The sequence below is a fragment of the Rhincodon typus genome, chromosome 8, assembly GCF_021869965.1.
Source record: "Rhincodon typus isolate 14 chromosome 8, sRhiTyp1.1, whole genome shotgun sequence".
NCBI lineage: Eukaryota > Metazoa > Chordata > Chondrichthyes > Orectolobiformes > Rhincodontidae > Rhincodon > Rhincodon typus.
The window spans coordinates 16,555,653-16,572,602 of record NC_063339.1 but is presented as its reverse complement, the minus strand read 5'-3'; the positions used below and the strand labels follow the sequence as shown (position 1 = coordinate 16,572,602).

The following is a 16,950-nucleotide window of genomic DNA, read 5'->3' as shown; positions in this document are numbered from 1 at the left end:
GTGCAATCCAAATACAAGCCAAGGTAGTTCCTTTTACAGCCCTGAATCAAGCTACTTACCATTTCTCTCTGCTTTGGATCTATGCAGAGGAAATTGTATTAAAAATCCTTCCTTCCATCCCAGTTTCCAAAGGATAATGCTATAATTTTAGATCACACAAGTGGCAGGAATATCTGGCATTCATAAAACATGACAGCGTAGCTGCTGACAAAACAGTCAAGCTCATTAACATTCAAAACGGTGATGGACAAATCATGGTCTGTTTTGATTTTTAGGCTCATTTACTTCGAAAAGATTCAACACTGCAGTGATTATGGAAACATTCCATAATACAGATCCTTTCCTTAAGTCTGTTCAAAATGCTGATTAACGTTAGCATTTCTGTGTCACAGTTGGATATTTTTCTAAACTTGCTTATCCAAAAATATTCTACCATTCCATAATTGTAGCCAATTTATCTTCTCCCACCGCCTGACGCCCAATATGTCACTCTCAGTTCAAGAGCATGAAGCCCATTCTTTTCCAATATTGCCCTTTGTCCTGGTTCTAAGATCGCTGCCCTGATTCTCCTTGGCTCTTGAGAAAGACACCTTGCCCTTAGTCCTGCTTTCAATTGAAGCTTTCAGCAAGGGAAAGACCAGACTGTTGACGGTTGTAGAGATGGTTTGCTAGACTTCATATGGATCTGAATGGAGAAGAGGAGAAAATTAGTTAAGTTGCTAATTTTGACTTATCTTCACAATTAGGTCATCAAATTATTTTTTAAACACAATGCTGAAATAACAATGGTGTTCTCTGGAACATGTAGACCATGTCTTGTCCTTTGATCACTTATTTTATCCTCTCTCCTCCTCAAGGACAGTTCCATTGGTATCAGTTCCCTGTTGAGCTGGTCAGTCATTTTGAGCAGTTAAAGGGTAGATTTTTAGAGTCTTCTCAAACATTATCAAGGGACTGGTCCACCGCAGCACCTAACAAAATAAGGAGAGTGCCAGTGGTACAATCATGTAAGTTTAATTTTATTTGTTCATAGGATTGATGCATGGGCCAACATCAAATGCCCTGGAGTTGGTGTTGGTAAGCAGCCTTCATGAACAGCTACAGTCCTGGGGATGAAGAGACATTGTTGTTAGGGAGGGAGTTCTAGGATTTTGACCAAGTGACAGTGAAAGGGCAGTGATACAGTCCAATGTCAGCAACGATGTGTAACTTGGATGGGAACTTGTAGGCACTGGAGTTCCCATTCATCTGCTGCCCTTGTCCTTCTGGGTGATAGCAGTCATAGATTCAGAAGGTGCAGTCACAATTAGCTTGGTGAGTTACTGCAGAGAGTCTTGTGGGTGGTGCACACTGCTGACACTGTGCAATAGTGGTAAATATATTGAACAATTAAGTTGGTGGATGGGGTTCCAATCAAGCAGGATGCTTTTTTCTGGGTGGTAGCAAGTCTCAGTGAGGTTAGAGTGGTGCTCAACCTGGTATATAGGGAGTACTCCATCACATTCCTGACTTGTGCCTTATACATGGTGGATAGGCTTTAGGGAGATAGGAGGTGAGTTACCTGTTGTAGGATTCCTAGCCTCCTGTGATCTGCTGTTGTATTTGTATGACTGGACGAGTTCATTTTTGGATGAAAGATAGCGAAATATTTAGTAACGTTAATGCCATTGTCTTCAAGGAGATATGGTTAGATTCTCTCTTGCAGATGGGCAGGTGTGACTCAAATGTCATTTGCCAGTAATGAGCAACCTGGATGTTGACATGGGCTATTACAATACTTCAGGAGATGCGAATGGTGCTGTGTTTTGTGCAATCATCAGAGAACATCCTCTTTTCTGACCCTATGGTGGAAGGTAGGGCATTGATGAAGCAGCTGAAGATGGTTGGGACTAAGATCCTGTCCAAAAGAAACTCCAGCAGAGGTATCCTTGAACTGAGGTAATTAACATCTGACAATCACAACCATCTTCCATTTTACTAGGTATGACCTCAACCAATAGAGTTTTCTCTCCGGTTCTTTTATAGAATCGCTGCAGTGTGGAAGCAGGCCATTCAGCCCATCAAGTCCACACCAAACCTCCAAAGAACATCCCTCCTGTACCCACTGCCCTAGCCTTTCCCTGTAACCCTGCATTTCCCATGGCCAATCCATCTAACTTGCACATCTTTGGACTGTGGGAGGAAACCAGAGCACCCAGAGGAAACCCATGCAGACATAGAGAGAATGCACAAACTTCATGCAAACAGTCACCCGAGGGTGGAATCAAACCTGGGTTCCTGGTGCTGTGAGGCAGCAATGCTAACCACTGAGCCACCATTTTGCCCCATTGACTCCTGTTTTGCTCTGGCTCCTTGACGCCATATATGTCATATGCTCCCTGTCACCTGACATCTGAGGTTCAGCTCTTTTGTCCATGTTTGGATGAAAGCTGTAAAGAGGTAGGAAACATAGTGGTACTGGAAGAACGCAAAGTGAACGTCAGTGAATAGGTTATTTGTCTTCAAGTGCCACTTGAAAGTACTGTCAACAACCTCTGACACTACTTGCTGATCATTAACAGTGGACCAATAGGGCAAAGCCAACTGGTCCAAACTTTGTTTTGCGTACAGGTACACCTAGAAAATTATTCTCATGCTCGGTAGATGCCACTGTTGTAGTTGCACTGGGAAACCTTGGTTGGAGGTGCAGTATGTTCCAGTGCACAAGTTTTCAGGTATGATTGTGGAATGTTGTCAAGGCCTATAGCCTTTGCAGTATCCAGTGCTTCCAAAAGTTTCTTGATATCACTTGGAGTAAATCTGGTTGACTGAGGACTGGCATCTGTGATGCTGGGGACCACAGGAGACAGCGAAGTTGGAATATCCACTTGGCACTTCTGACTGAAACAGATGCAAGTACTTCAGCCTTGTCTTTTGTACTGTCATTCTGAACTCCACGTTGCTGAGGATTGGGATATTTATGGAGCCTTCACCTTGCATTAGTTATTTAATTACCCACCACTATTCATGACTGGATGTGGCAAGGCTGCAGAGCTTAGATCTGATCTGATGGATATGAAATTGTTTAGCCTGTTTATTGAATTCTGCTTCCATTGTCTGACATGCAAGTAGTTTTTTTTTGTAGCTTCACTAGGTTGACACCTCATTTTTAGTCATGCCCAGTGCTGCCCCTGGCATACCCTGCTGCACTCTCCATTTAACCAGTACTAATCCCCTGGCTTAGTGGTAAAGTGGGGGACATGCCAAGCTATGAGTTTACAGATTGTAACTGAATGCAATTCTGCTGCTGTCAGTGGTCCACAGCACCTCAGGGAACGCTGAATCTTGAGTTGCTCGACATATTCAAAGTCTATCCCTTCCAGCACAATTATAATCGTCATTGGTGTGAAAAGTCCCACCTTCACAATAACTGTACAGCGGTCACTTCTACCACTACTGTCACCGGCAGATGCATCTGCAGCAGACAGATTGTGGATGACATGGTCAAATAAGTGTTTCCCTCTTGTTGGTCTGTCACCACCTGCTGTGGACCCAATATCACAGCTACATCCTCCAGGACTCATCTAGCCTTGTCATTAATGCTGCTACCGAGCTACTCTTGGTGGTGAACATTGAAGTCTCCCAAACGCAGTATATTCTGCGTCCCTGCTATCTTCACTGCTTCAACATGGAGGAACAATGATTCATCAGCTGGCGTGGGGATAGGTGGTGATCAGCAGGACGTTTCTATGCTATGTTTGATCTGATGCCACAAGATTTTTAACGGGTCTGGAGTCATTGTTGACAACACCCATGGCAACTCCCTCCCAACTGTATATCACTGTAGCGCCACCTCTTGTGGGTCTGTCCTGCCATTGGGACAGGACATTTCCGGGAATGGTGAAGGGGAAAATTGGTAGCAGAAGCAGGCCATTCAGCCCCTTCAGCCTGTTCCAGTATTAAAAAAGCTGATCTGTTTGTGGCCTCAGGTTTACGTTGTCATCTGCCCGTGATAACCTGCGACTCCATTGTTAGTCAGGAACCTACCCAGTTTCGCCTGAAAAGCACTCAATGACTTTGCCTCCTCAACTCTCTGGGGATGAACTTTCCACAGACTTGCAAACTTCAGAGTGAAAATCAGTTCTCCCCATCTCCATCTTTATTTGTAAACTCTCTCCCTTGGTGCTGCTGGTTGAATGAATAACTGTTAATGTGGCAAAGCTGTCACGTTATACTTTCAAAACAATGATGGAATGCAAGTTTTATGTTCTGCATAATAACATACTCTTTTGAAGAATTAGATTCTTACCAGGGCTCTTGAAGTTTGCAAGCCAGAAATTGTTCATCAACATTTACCCTGTAAAAGTGATTTTGGAAGACTTCCTGCACCCAATAGTACCTCAGTCAAAAATTTGGTTGAAAATAAAAAGAAATGCCTCAATCTTTGCTCGCTGTTTTCTTGTCATTTCCTGTACAAGAAAGACAGACAAAAGACAGTCCTATAGGATAAAGATTTACTTTCTGGGCTGAAACTCAGAAAGATGCTTGACATATGTGGGATGAAGCAGTTACCAATGGTTACAACATTTCAAATGACATATAATTTGCATATCATTTCCAGCAGTCTTACCTGAATCAGTTCCAGTGATCTGACACAAACAAGATGAGGGCTTGAGTGCTTCTACAGCTCTAACAGTGCTGTCGCTCAAAAGGAGGGACACAATCTAGTCACAGCTACTTTTCAGCAACACGACCTTGAGACTTCCACCCAATTTCACCACATTTCTGTGGATGCAGGCCAAACATCTGCGATGGTGTTTCCACTGAGAGATGTGTTAAATCTCACAATTAGTATGTCAATATATCTTTTAGATATTCGTGATATTTTCACCGCATCATATCGTGTTTGCAGAGCCTCTCAGACTCCACCTTAACTTGGGACACTTGAAGCATAACATGCTGGTGGAAGCACGTTACTCTTTGTGATTTTCTTTCTAGCCACTCACCCTCAGGACCAAGAGCAGGTAAAAAAAAGTGATAGAGGGACAAGGATGGAAGATATAATCGGTGGAGCAGGTGAAGCCGGGTGGGGGGCAGCATGTTGGCAACTTTGGGCAGTGTGGGCACTTGGCACCTTTGCTATGGTCTCTCAGTTTCAGGGCCTGGCTCCAGGGTTCTGCATCAATGTTCCCCTCTCCTCTCCTCTCCTCTCACTGCAGCAATCCGGAGCCTATTCGCTTTCCCACCCGCAAGTTTCTGGTAACATTCAGGTAAAAAGCAAACCAGAAAATATTTTCCCCAGGGTAAGGGACCAAAACAGCACAACACAACCAATTAATCAAAAATACCATTCATAAACATATGAACAAGATGCAAGAGCAGGGTACTCAGCCCATCAAGCCCGTTCCATTATTTAGTGAGATCATGGCTGGTCTGATTCTTTCACATTTAGCTCCTCCATCTCATTTTCACTATTGAAGTGCAGCTGTAATATTATTTGTCCCTTTTATTGTTGAGCTGTGATTTCCAATTTATGGTGTAATAGATACCACCCACTTTGTATTGGTAGAAAAGCTGTCCACCGAGTTGCCAGAATGTCTATTTTTAAGCCCACCATGAAAATTGCAGTGTTTTCCTTTCAACTAATGTGGCATTTGTTCAATATTTACCAACTTATTTCAACCAAGAAGGTATTACATGCACCTAGCAGTATTTCAATTTGCGTATTGTTTTTCCAGGTGAGTAATGTCCAAAGGAACCTAACTCTGGCTTTAACTTTGGTTCCTATGGGAAACTATGATTCACGTTTTCTGAAGAAGGATCTAGGTCCGAAACGTCAGCCTTCCTGCTCCTCTGATGCTGCTTGGCCTGCTGTGTTCATCCAGCTTTATACCTTGTTACCCCCCTTCACTTAAAGTAGCAAGTTTCAAGAACACAGCTACAAATTTAAATGAGGAGTCAGGTGAGAGGAGACTTGAATGGGCCATCAATATCTATATAAATTACTTGGGCTAAATGGCGTTCACGTTTCATTAATAACTCTGAATGTGGCTGTATCTGAAGTTACCTGATATATACCAATGAGGCAATAATAGCTAGGCACTGGAGATTGACCATCCTTGAGAGGAAATTTAATATCTTCAATGGTTGTAAGAGCAAGAGGGCAGCAGCACTGCACTGAGGACAAGATATTCAGTGTGTTGCAGGCAAATCTCAGGGGAATTGCTTAAGGGTGTACAGTGTGTTGAGTAGCAAATGGGCAGCTCCTACAGTCAAATAGCGCAGTGCCCGCTAAAGTCATGAAGCTCAGCAACCCACATGGCAACTTGTCATGCTAGGTACAATCATGGTCAGTGCTTTCAATACATCAATACAAATACCCATCTGTACCCCAAGTGAAAACATGTCCTTCTAGACAACATGTAAGCTAATATTTTTGTTCTTGCTAGGCAGCACAATGACAAGTATGCGTGAAACATCTGTGGGACAAGCTCAGTCACAACAAATAAGATTCAGATTGCCCTGGAAGTAATAGTTAGGCTGGAACCTTCTTCAGGATCTTTCACAAGTCAGAAATCTCCCCCTTCCTCTCACTCCCACTACCACATGCATTTACAGTAACCACAAGATGATAAGAATGAACCAGCTTTGAAAGCTAACAGGAACTTTGTTCCATTTGTTTGGGCCTATAGCCAAACCCATTGAAAGGGCCCAACATAACTTTCCATTGAGCAGTTGTTTCACATAATGCTGGCCAGTCGATCCTTCCTGATCCAGCCAAACATGAGTAAAGCTGCCATATGGTCCCACCAGTGAAAGCACGTGACCCAATTCCATGCTTAAAATATTAATGGCTCCAGCTTATAGTTCTACAAGTACATCACAAAATATACAGTGGTTTTTACAAGCATCTGTATAACATTACTTTTGTCACACACATGTTACTTACTATGGGATCTAATTAAATTACAAGATCTTTGAAAGCAGCATCTACAATGCTTACCCACACTTCGTTTTGTATTTCATAATGTTCTGAACACGAATTTAAATAGATGAATCATCCACTCTCCAAAAATATCGTGTTGCCTCAAAACAAAAAGGAGGTCATTCTCTTAGTTTGTTGGAGCTCTGAGACCATGGCAGGAGGGCAGCACATTCCTGGTCGAATATCCACAGTGCTAAAGGCAGCCATGATTATAATCACTTGAAGGTGAATGATTATAAGAGTTAGGCACTGGTCCTCATTACCCACATTCTCTCGATGAAAAAAAAGGACAAAAATCAGTCAGTTTTGTAGGACTGGATGGTTAGATGTGATGGCCAGAAGGCACAATAACGCCTCTTCTTCTTCTTCAGTGGCTTAGGAAGTTCAACATGTCCATAAGGAGCCTCACCAAACTTTCACAGATGCACCATAGAAAGCATTCTATCCAGCTGCATAATGACCTGGTACAGCAACTGCTCTGCCTAACACTGTAAAAAATTATAGAAAGTTGTGGGCACAGCCCAGACCATCACAGAAGCCAACCTCCCATCCATGGACTCCATTTATACTTCTCACTGCTGCAGAAAGACTGCCAACATCATCAAAGACTCTTCCCACCCCGGTAGTGCTCTCTTCCAACCTCTTGCATTAGGCAGAAGATACAGAAGCTTCAACACACACACACACTAACAGGTTCAAAAACAATCTCTGCTGAATGGACCTCTCTAACTTCAAATAATGTTGATCTTGATTAGCGTACCTCCTGTGCAGCTGTAACCTTGTATACCTCCCTCTGTCTAAGCATCCTATGATCTGTATGTCCTCGCTTGCTATGATCTGCCTATACTGTTCGCAAAACAAAGCTTTTCACTGTACTTAGGCACATGTGACGACAGTAAATCACAAATAAATATTGATGCCCAAACAAAATAAGTCCAACTTCGTACTGATGTCAGTTGATTTTCAGGTAAGCAATAAGTGGTTGTGGGGATATTTGAACGTGTGTAGCTTGGACGTGCTCCAAGAACTTGCAAGGTCTGTTTTGTGCCCTTAATTACCTCCATCTTGTTTTAATTACCCCTAAATGCTACCCTTGGACTTAGCGAAGGGCAAGACATCAACCTATATTTGATGAGGCAATCAGGCAAGCTGCCTCTGGGGAGGTATGCCAGATGAGGGCAGCTCACTTCTCTTTGTAAAATAAGGCCCAAGGCCTAATGTTGACTGAGCCTCAGAGTTCATCTATAGGCTTCACCTATTTTTAGGCCAAAATCAGTTAGATTCCTTCTGATTCTCTGAGCCAGTCACCAAGAACCAAATGGCTGATTAGTTTTGCTAGGGATTTAGAATTAAGATATTAACTATTATATCAGATAAGATACTCCCCAAATTAGCATTTCATTTGAATACAGCCACACAAATATGGCCTTTGATGACTTCTAGAGAGGATTGCAAGGGCATCTTTGGATGCTACACTGGAAGCGATGTCAAACAACACAGAGCCAAATGGAAAAGCTATGTCCACATCCATAAGGTAACTGGATGGACAATCGGAATCCAAAATGAGCAGCTCTCTCATACTATTGTAAAGAAAAATTAAATGGTGATAACCCATAGTCTCACTGCAGCATGACACATTCCCAATCTTGGCTGCAGCACTTGAGGAGACGAGAGATCTGACACATCAGCAAAGAGGAGGAGGAATAAGTTCAAAGAGCTTTGCTGTGTGACCAAAGAGAAAGGGTTTGTTGGGCGGGTGGGGGGTTGCGGTGGGAGAGAATAATGAGGAATACTGTTCAATCATAAATATCAGCTAACTCAAGTGGAAAAGCAAGTCAGAAATGCCAGAGTTCCCCAGCCCTCAGATGGTTTTGGTAGCTGTGGATCAGATGGTAGTGCACTCCGCTCTAACCTATGTGGTTCAAGGTCCAAATCTCTAAAGCTTGAGCACAAAAATCAAGGCTGATACTCCAGCACATTACTGAGAGTATGCCGCACTGTCAGAGCTGCCATCTTTCTGATGAGATGTTAAACTCAGGCAGAATCCACTTGCACAGTTGGATGAGAAAATAAAATCCCATGATGTTATTTGGTTGAAGAGCAAGGAGTTGTCACCTTTGGCAGTGGGGTGTGGGTGTGGGTGTGGGGGACCGGATTGGTGACGGGGGAGTGTTTGTCTTCAGAAAAAAAATTATGTACTCCACTGTTCTTTTCAAATTAATATTCCAGTCAAGTGGAAAACAGGTCATCATTGCCTACCGTTTGTAAATCTTCAGCCTCTCAGATTAACCAAAAGGACAAGGACACAATGTAGGGAGAAACCTGCATGAAAAGGAACTGGGAATTAAAACATTGGCATTTTAACGTTATTATTGAAATCAGTTTTCTCTTAGATATGCAGTGTATTTTATTAAAACATACCACCAATGAGTTATTTTTACAAACATGCTGATATGTTGCACAAATAACAAAAGAAATAAGCACTAAAATTACAAAAAAGACAGTGCTCAAAGAGTTAATCATTAGCCTCAAGAATAGAGATTAGAAATAAATCATTTAGTGTGTGGGATCACTTCATGTTGATGCTGTTCAATGAAATCTTCACTGTGAACTCCGGCACTGATGTAATGCCATGAATAACTGACCAGCACAAATTAACTCTCAGTCATTCCACACTGCTTATTATTCATCACTTCCTTCCAATAAAAAAAGGCCAATTTAGTTGTCAGGAATTTTCTCAGACCTGTAGTGTTTCACAGGGAATTTAATCTAGAGAAACTGCAGATAGTTGGTTGCTTAGACCAGCCTGCCCAGGGAACCTCTTTCCATTGCTTTCTGTCGCACACAGCTTGAGGCTATATAGGCAAGTTGTATAGACCTGACCCAAGAAGGTCAGTGGTTGTGAAGAATTTGAAGGCCTGACATCTGCTGCCTGGCTTTCAGTGAAACCCTCACCCCTGTCAGCCCAAACAGAGGCCTGTGTAAAATAACCCCCTCCCTACCCCACCCCCAGCAAGGAACCCAGACTACAATGAAAAGACTAAATGGGTCTCCTTTTTTTGTCTCAGTGTCCAGCCTTGTCTGTCCCCTTCACTAGACAGGATAGAGATCAGGCCACAATACAAAACACAGCCCATATTCTCATGCCACAGTAGCATAACTCTCTCATCTTTCATTCAAAGCTTGGGCACCAGAGAAAGGGAAAAGGAAAGTCTCCCCCTTTAGAAAATCATACTAGCATTAACCAAGCATTCTTTTAAAAAAAGGCTTTTTTTTGTTTAAAAGAAGATTGTAAAACAAAACTACCTTTGCTAAAAAAAATAACAATTTTGACATTCCAGCTGTTTAAAATAACCATTTCCCTTGAATATATGATTTCTCAATATTTTATGCAAAAATCAAGAAGAAATATTCTAAGTTATTTAAAACATCAGCAGAGATTGAGGCTCTTGCTTAATAAAAGCAATTTTGTCAACTCCTAATTAATGCGCATTAAAAAAAACAAAATCTCATTTATCAACAAATCATGCTCGCTTCTCACAGCCTATCCCAGGAACATTTCCTTCATAGCAACAACTGACTAGGAGAACCTAGCCCTATGATCCACTGGGACACTTTGGTTCTTAGTAATGAGGACGCACAGACAATGTCGCTTAAGTCACCAGCTTCAGTGCCTTTCATATCTGAAGTCGTGAGATTTAGTTCAGGACAGGAGAAAGGAAGTAAATATTCCAGTCCTGTTAAGACTTACAGGCAAAACAGCGACTGAATACAAGAGTACGCACAAAGCCTGCTTATAGAGCGCACCACTGTTCACTAATGCAGTCAGATTTATACCTGCAAGCTGAGCTTTTCCAGTTTGGTTCAGCCCAAATCTAACTTTTTGATGCCAAATCAGGTCTGAACCGATTAAGCATTTTTCCCTCACCCACAGCACAGCAAACTTGTTCAACTCCAAATAACATTTTCTTTGCACAGGGAGCAATGATTAAAATCAGGAGTCTGAAAGCAAAATACTGCTGATGTTGAAAATCTGAAACAAACACAGAAGGCTGAAGAAATTCAGCAGGTCTGGCAGCATCTGTGGAAACAGAAGCCAGAGTGAATGTTTCTAAGTCCATTTAGACTCTTCTTTATTTCAGTAGGAAGCTCAAGGTTGTGAATGGTGCTATATAAATGCAAATCTTTATTTCCTTCAAGTTCTCTTCCAAAACACACATCTTGACTTTTGAGCGATATTGCCATTCCTTTGCTATCACTGAGTTAAAAATTTAGGAACTCCCTCCCTCCCTTACAACAGTGTAAGAGTGCCTACCTGTCCTCACTGTGGTAGCTCAAGAAGGCAGCTCAGCATTGTTTTCTCCAGAGCAATTAGGGATGGGCAAGAAAGTTGACCTAGCCAATGACGTCCACATCCTGTGAGCAAATATAAGAAAAGTATTGGGAAGATGGAAGAGGTGGGCGGGGGGTGGGAGGTGGGAAAACAGTACTGTTTGAACTGTGGTCTGAGACTGGGGGCTGGATGAACTTCAGGATGCTAATATCAGGGCTAGTGGGAGTGGGGTCCGCAAGATATTGCATTGGCATTATATCTACCGACTTAATCTTCCAGGCTCCTAAATGGCTAATTGTCTTTGTCATTCTATTAAAAGGCGGCGAACAGGCACTTGAATCAAAAACCGAAATTGCTGGAGAAGCTCAGCAGGTCTGGTAGCGTCTGTGGAGAGAAAGCAAATGTTTTTGGTCCAGTGACCCATCTTCAAAACAGGTTACTGTAAGTTTGCATCACATGTAGACAGGGTGGTTAAGAAGGTGTTTAGAACACTTGCATTCATTGCTCAGACCTTTAAGTAAAGTAGTTGCAACATCATGTTGAAGTTGTACAGGACATTGGTGCGGCCTCTTCAGAAATACGGTGTCCAATCCTGGTCACCCAGTTATAAGAAGGATACAATCAAGCTGAAGAGGGTTCAGAAAAGATTTTCCAGGATGTTACTGGAAATGGAGGGTTTGAGTTATAGGGAGAGACTTGGATAGGCTGTGACTTTTTTCACTGGATGTAAGACATTGCGGTATGACCTTATAGAGGTTTTAAAATCTTGAGGGATATAGATAAGGTGAATGGCAGTTGTCTTTTCCCTTGGGTTGGGGATTTCAAGACTAGGGGGCATATTTTTAAGGTGAGAGGAGAAAGATTTAAAAAGGACATGAAGGGTAATATTTTTACTCAGAGAGTGGTTCATGTATAGAATGAACTTCCAGAGGAAGTGTTGGATGTGGTTGCAGTTACAACATTTAAAAGACATTTGGATAAGTACATGAATAAGAAATACTCAGAGGGATATGGGCCAAGCACAGACAGATGGGACTAATTTAAGTTGAGACTGTGGTCAGCATGGACTGGTTGGACCAAATGGCCTGTTTCCGTGCTGCATGACTCTATGTTAAGAAGGCCACAAACACAATTTAAAACAGAAGCTGCTACCTCTCTTCTTTTATCTAGGTAATCAGTGGATGCAAGTTCAGATAAAAGGTTAATACTCTGCTTGGGTTGACAACTTTGGTTTAATTTTATTTTGGAGGCTTCTTGATCTCTTGCCTTCAACTGTCCTATCCCCAAAACCAAATCTCTCCCACACCCAAGTTCCTGCCATTGGTGACCTGACACATGCAATGTCGCTATATAATGCCTCCTACATTTTGTTGAAACACCAACAGACACTTCATCACTCAATTGATTTATTCTTGATTTCATCAAACAGCCTTTACTCTCAGTTCCACTAGTTTCATCATTATTAACAAGATGTGTTTGAAGAAAATGAGGGAAACGCATAATTTAGCCTCTCGATCCCTGTGACTTTCCTCCTGGGTTTACTTGTAGCACTATTCTGGAGATTAATTGACAGTTCGCAGAGACTGTAGGCCATTCAGGGAGGCTTGCTAACCCTACATTATGTTACTGTAGAAGTATCATGCTGATCAGCAAAGGTGAAAAGTGGTCAGATTTACATGATTAAGTATAGTTTTCAACAGTTTGATTGATCTGTGTTTGATAATGTTAGTCTGCTGTCTGGGCTATGTTCACTGTGCTCGGTTGATTAAGTCTGGGTGAAGCTTCTGAGCTCTAACATAAACAGTAGCTTCCTGAGATGCTGGAGCTGATAATGTGTCGATAGAAATCCTGTGATTGTTGAGATGTTTTAGTGTACTGTAAACAAACCTGTTGAGTTTAGAACGAATGTCATCTTTGTATCACTCGGAGGTATATCAGGTACATAAAGAATACAAACAGGCAAATACATAACAGCAAGGACCACTGATGTTAAACTCCAATCAAGACTGGGGCTCCATTCATTCTACCTTTACAGATAGTAACAGGATCACGTTGAAAAAGATAGAAGCATCAGTAATCCACTAGTGCATGATAAAAACCGAAAGAACTGCGGATGCTATAAATCGGGAACAAAAACAGAAGTTGCTGGAAAAACTCAGCAGGTCTGACAGCATCTGTGAAGAAAAATTCAGAGTTAACATTCAGAACAGAGGAAGGGTCACTGGGCCCGAAACATTATCTCTGATTTTTTCTTCACCAGTGCATGATGTTTGAAGCCAGGAGACAATTAGCAAAAATGAATGAAGGAGGAAAAGCAAATCAAAGACCTAATATGCTCACATCTCAACCTTTCAGCTGTCTCTAATATAACTCCATGTATATTGTGTACCTCCAATTATAATAGAATGTGCTGGAGAAACTCAACAGGTCTGGTAGCATCTAGAAAATGCCAGTGGTAGTGGGAAGTGGCCTATAATAACTCAGTAAGCCCAACTGGAAAGGGACATCATCCATGTTGAACACCAAAATAGAGCCACAACTTCTGGCCTATGTAAGCTAGTCCCAGCCAGAGACAGATAGTTGTGCAAGCCCATTCCTGGGTCATCTTTCTTTTTCAAAGCTCAGTTGCAGAGATTAATATCCAGCTAGGTGCAAGAGTGCAAGCACCTCTTGTAAGCAGTGGTTAATGATACAGGTTTATGTATTTTTAATCAACCTATTAGAATCACAGAATCCCTACAGTGTGGAAACAGGCCCTTCGGCCCAACAAGTCCACACCGACCCTCAGAGCATCCCACCCAGTCCCATCCCCCTATAACCCACCTAATCTACACATCCCTGAACACTGCAGGCAGTTTAGCATGGCCAATCCACCTAACCTGCACATCTTTGAACTGAGAGAGGAAACCGGAGCACTCGGAGGAAACCCACACAGACACAGCGAGAATGTACAAACTCCACACAGTCAGTCAATCACCCAAGACTGGAATCAAACCTGGGCCCCTAGCGCTGTGAGGCAGCAGTGCTAAGCACTGAGCCACCGTGCCACCTATTCAAGTACATTACAACACAAATCTGGGGAAGTGTGGGAGTTGAACCCAGGCTTCTGGGCCAGATGTAGACACAGTACCATTGAGCTACAAGAGCTCTCTGAGATCACTTTATATTTTTTACTTTGCTCTTGTATCCAGAAGTGCTGTTACACACAACTGAACATTTGTTTTTCCTGTCACCAAATCACCTGTGGTATTTCTTTATTAATCGCCACCAGTAAATCTACTGTGTTTCCAGTTTAAAAAATGAATGTCAAAAGCCCATTGAGGGCAATGGAAACCATCAATCAAAGGTAAGGGAGAGGTAGGGAGAAGGGGAAGGGACTAAATAAAAATGGAGTTAAAGGATAAAGCACTGTATCCCCCACGGTGTCCATTTCTTGGGTCTACTTTATTGCATGACCTGTGCTGCGTGAGCTGAAAGACTTTGAATTAACACTAGATATTTTCTAATCAACCTGGTCAGAGCTATGATTACACACCTCTGGAGTTGGTGGGATTTGAACCTGGGTCAACCAGACTAGAGGAAGGGACACTACTACTGCACAACATGGGCCCTTCAAAACCAATGTATTTTGCCTGTCTGTGAATGTAGGACGTTTAAAGGAGCATTAGAGTTTTAATCTGTAGAGCCATTTGTTGGTAGTTCATGCAGGTTTAATTGGGAGTGGAATTTACTTCTTTGGAACAGAGACTTTCTAACCAACATGCTCAGAGAGATATTACTATACACCTCTAGAGCAAGTGGGACTTGGATCTGGGCCTCCTGGACACTGTCACTGTGCCATAAGAGCACACTAGATGTGCATTATTGTTTTTTTTACATCTAGAAGTGCTAACTGAACTGTTTTGCTCCCCATCACCAAAATCACTAACTTCTTTTGTTTTTAACTGTTATCCACCACCAGTAAGTCACCCATGTAGGCAATTAGATATTGACGTGCAAAGCCCATTAACGACAATGCAAACCATTAAAAGTGAAGAGGTGGAAGGGGAAGGAGGCTAAATCAAAATGGAATCAGAAGAGACTGGGTGTGCTTTTTTTTAAAATATGTATCTGGATGTACTATCACATACATCCCTATGTTTTTCTTCACCCATCACCAAATCACCATGACTTTTTTTTGGTTTTAACTATTAACCACTATCAGTAATTACCAATGAAGCCAATTAAATATTCTAGGTGTACATTGTTTTCTTTCCTTTCTTTTTTGCTTTTTTATCCCCAGAAGTGCTATCACACACATCTCAGTGACATTCCCAGCACCAAATTACTGTGACATTTTTTTTTTAAGAAAAGCACTAACCATCACCAGTAACCTCCCATGTAACCAATTTAATATCTTCAGGCAAAACCACTTAGGTCAATGCAAGCCATTTAAAGTGAGGGGGAGGTAGGAAGAGAGTGAAGAGGTAAAGGAGAGTTTTTCTGAAGAGTCTAGGCCCGAAACGTCAGCTTTCCTGCTCCTCTGATGCTGCTTGGCCTGCTGTGTTCATCCAGCTCTACACCTTGTTATATCAGTGAAGAGGTAAATCTGGGCATGCTTTCTTTTAACCTATTTTCTAGTCAATCTGTTCAGAGATGTTATTACCAAGCTCTGGAACAGGTGGGACTTGAACCCAGGCCTCCTGTCTCAAAGGTAGGGATACCACCACAGGGTGTGCTTTGTTTATTTTTATTTTCATATGGGTGTGCTCTGTGAAGGGCTCAGGTCAGGTCCATCTGAGCAGGTAATTGCCTGTTACCAAGGGAACTCAAACTCAATGAGCTCCACAAGGATATCAGTTAGTGATTCCCCATGGGCCTTGTAGGCATTATCACAAGGCCTCTGGGTGGTTATTGAGTTGTTCAATTGGGGAATTGGCAGGAGGACCTTCCTCCATAGCTGGCAAAACATCACTGGTGGGAAATCAACGGGCACTCCATCCCTTAACTTCACACATCACATTACTCAATCTAACCACACACCCCCAAACCCACCAAAATTATTTTTCAGCCTGTCACCAGAGACTCTTCTCAAAATTGGTGTCAGATCGTAGATAAGTTCAGACAAGCAATTGAGAACTTAAAGACTCTATTGTAAAGTATAATTCTTAATCAATAGTCCGGATTTTTAATTTTTAAAAATTCATTTGTATGACGTGGGTGTTGCTGGCTGGCCAGCATTTATTGCCCATCCCTAGTTGCCCTTGAGAAGGTGGTGGTGAGCTGCCTTCTTGAACTGCTGCAGTCTACCTGCTGTGGGTGACCAACAGTATCCTTGGGGAGGGAATTGTAAGATTTTGAACCAGCAACAGTAAAGGAATAGCAATATATTTCAAGTCAGGACGGTGAGTGGCTTGGAGGGAACATGCAGGTGGTCGTGTGTTCCCATGTATATGCTGCTCTTGTCCTTCTAGATGGAAGTGATTGTGGCTTTTATGGTATCCCAGCAGTGGTCCATTAGCCACCAGTCCTGTCCCTTTCTACAATTAAAGAAGAGATAATGGCCTAGAGATAGTAGGAACTGCCGATGCTGGATAATCGGAGATAACAAGGTGTAGAGCTGGATGAACACAGCAGGCCAAGCAGCATCAGAGGAGCAGGAAAGCTGACGTTT

At 42.3% G+C, this 16,950-nt stretch overlaps 1 long non-coding RNA gene across 2 annotated transcripts in view; it reads right to left on the bottom strand.

Moving 5' to 3' along the window:
- Positions 1-262: 262 nt before the first annotated feature.
- LOC125483754 overlaps positions 263-16,950 on the bottom strand; it is a 34,031-nt gene continuing 17,343 nt past the window's right edge. For both annotated transcript variants that reach the window (XR_007262698.1, XR_007262697.1), the window contains 2 exons: positions 9,224-9,286; positions 263-685 (listed from right to left, as the gene is read on the bottom strand). This is a non-coding gene — a long non-coding RNA (uncharacterized LOC125483754). The remainder of the gene's footprint in view (positions 686-9,223; positions 9,287-16,950) is intronic.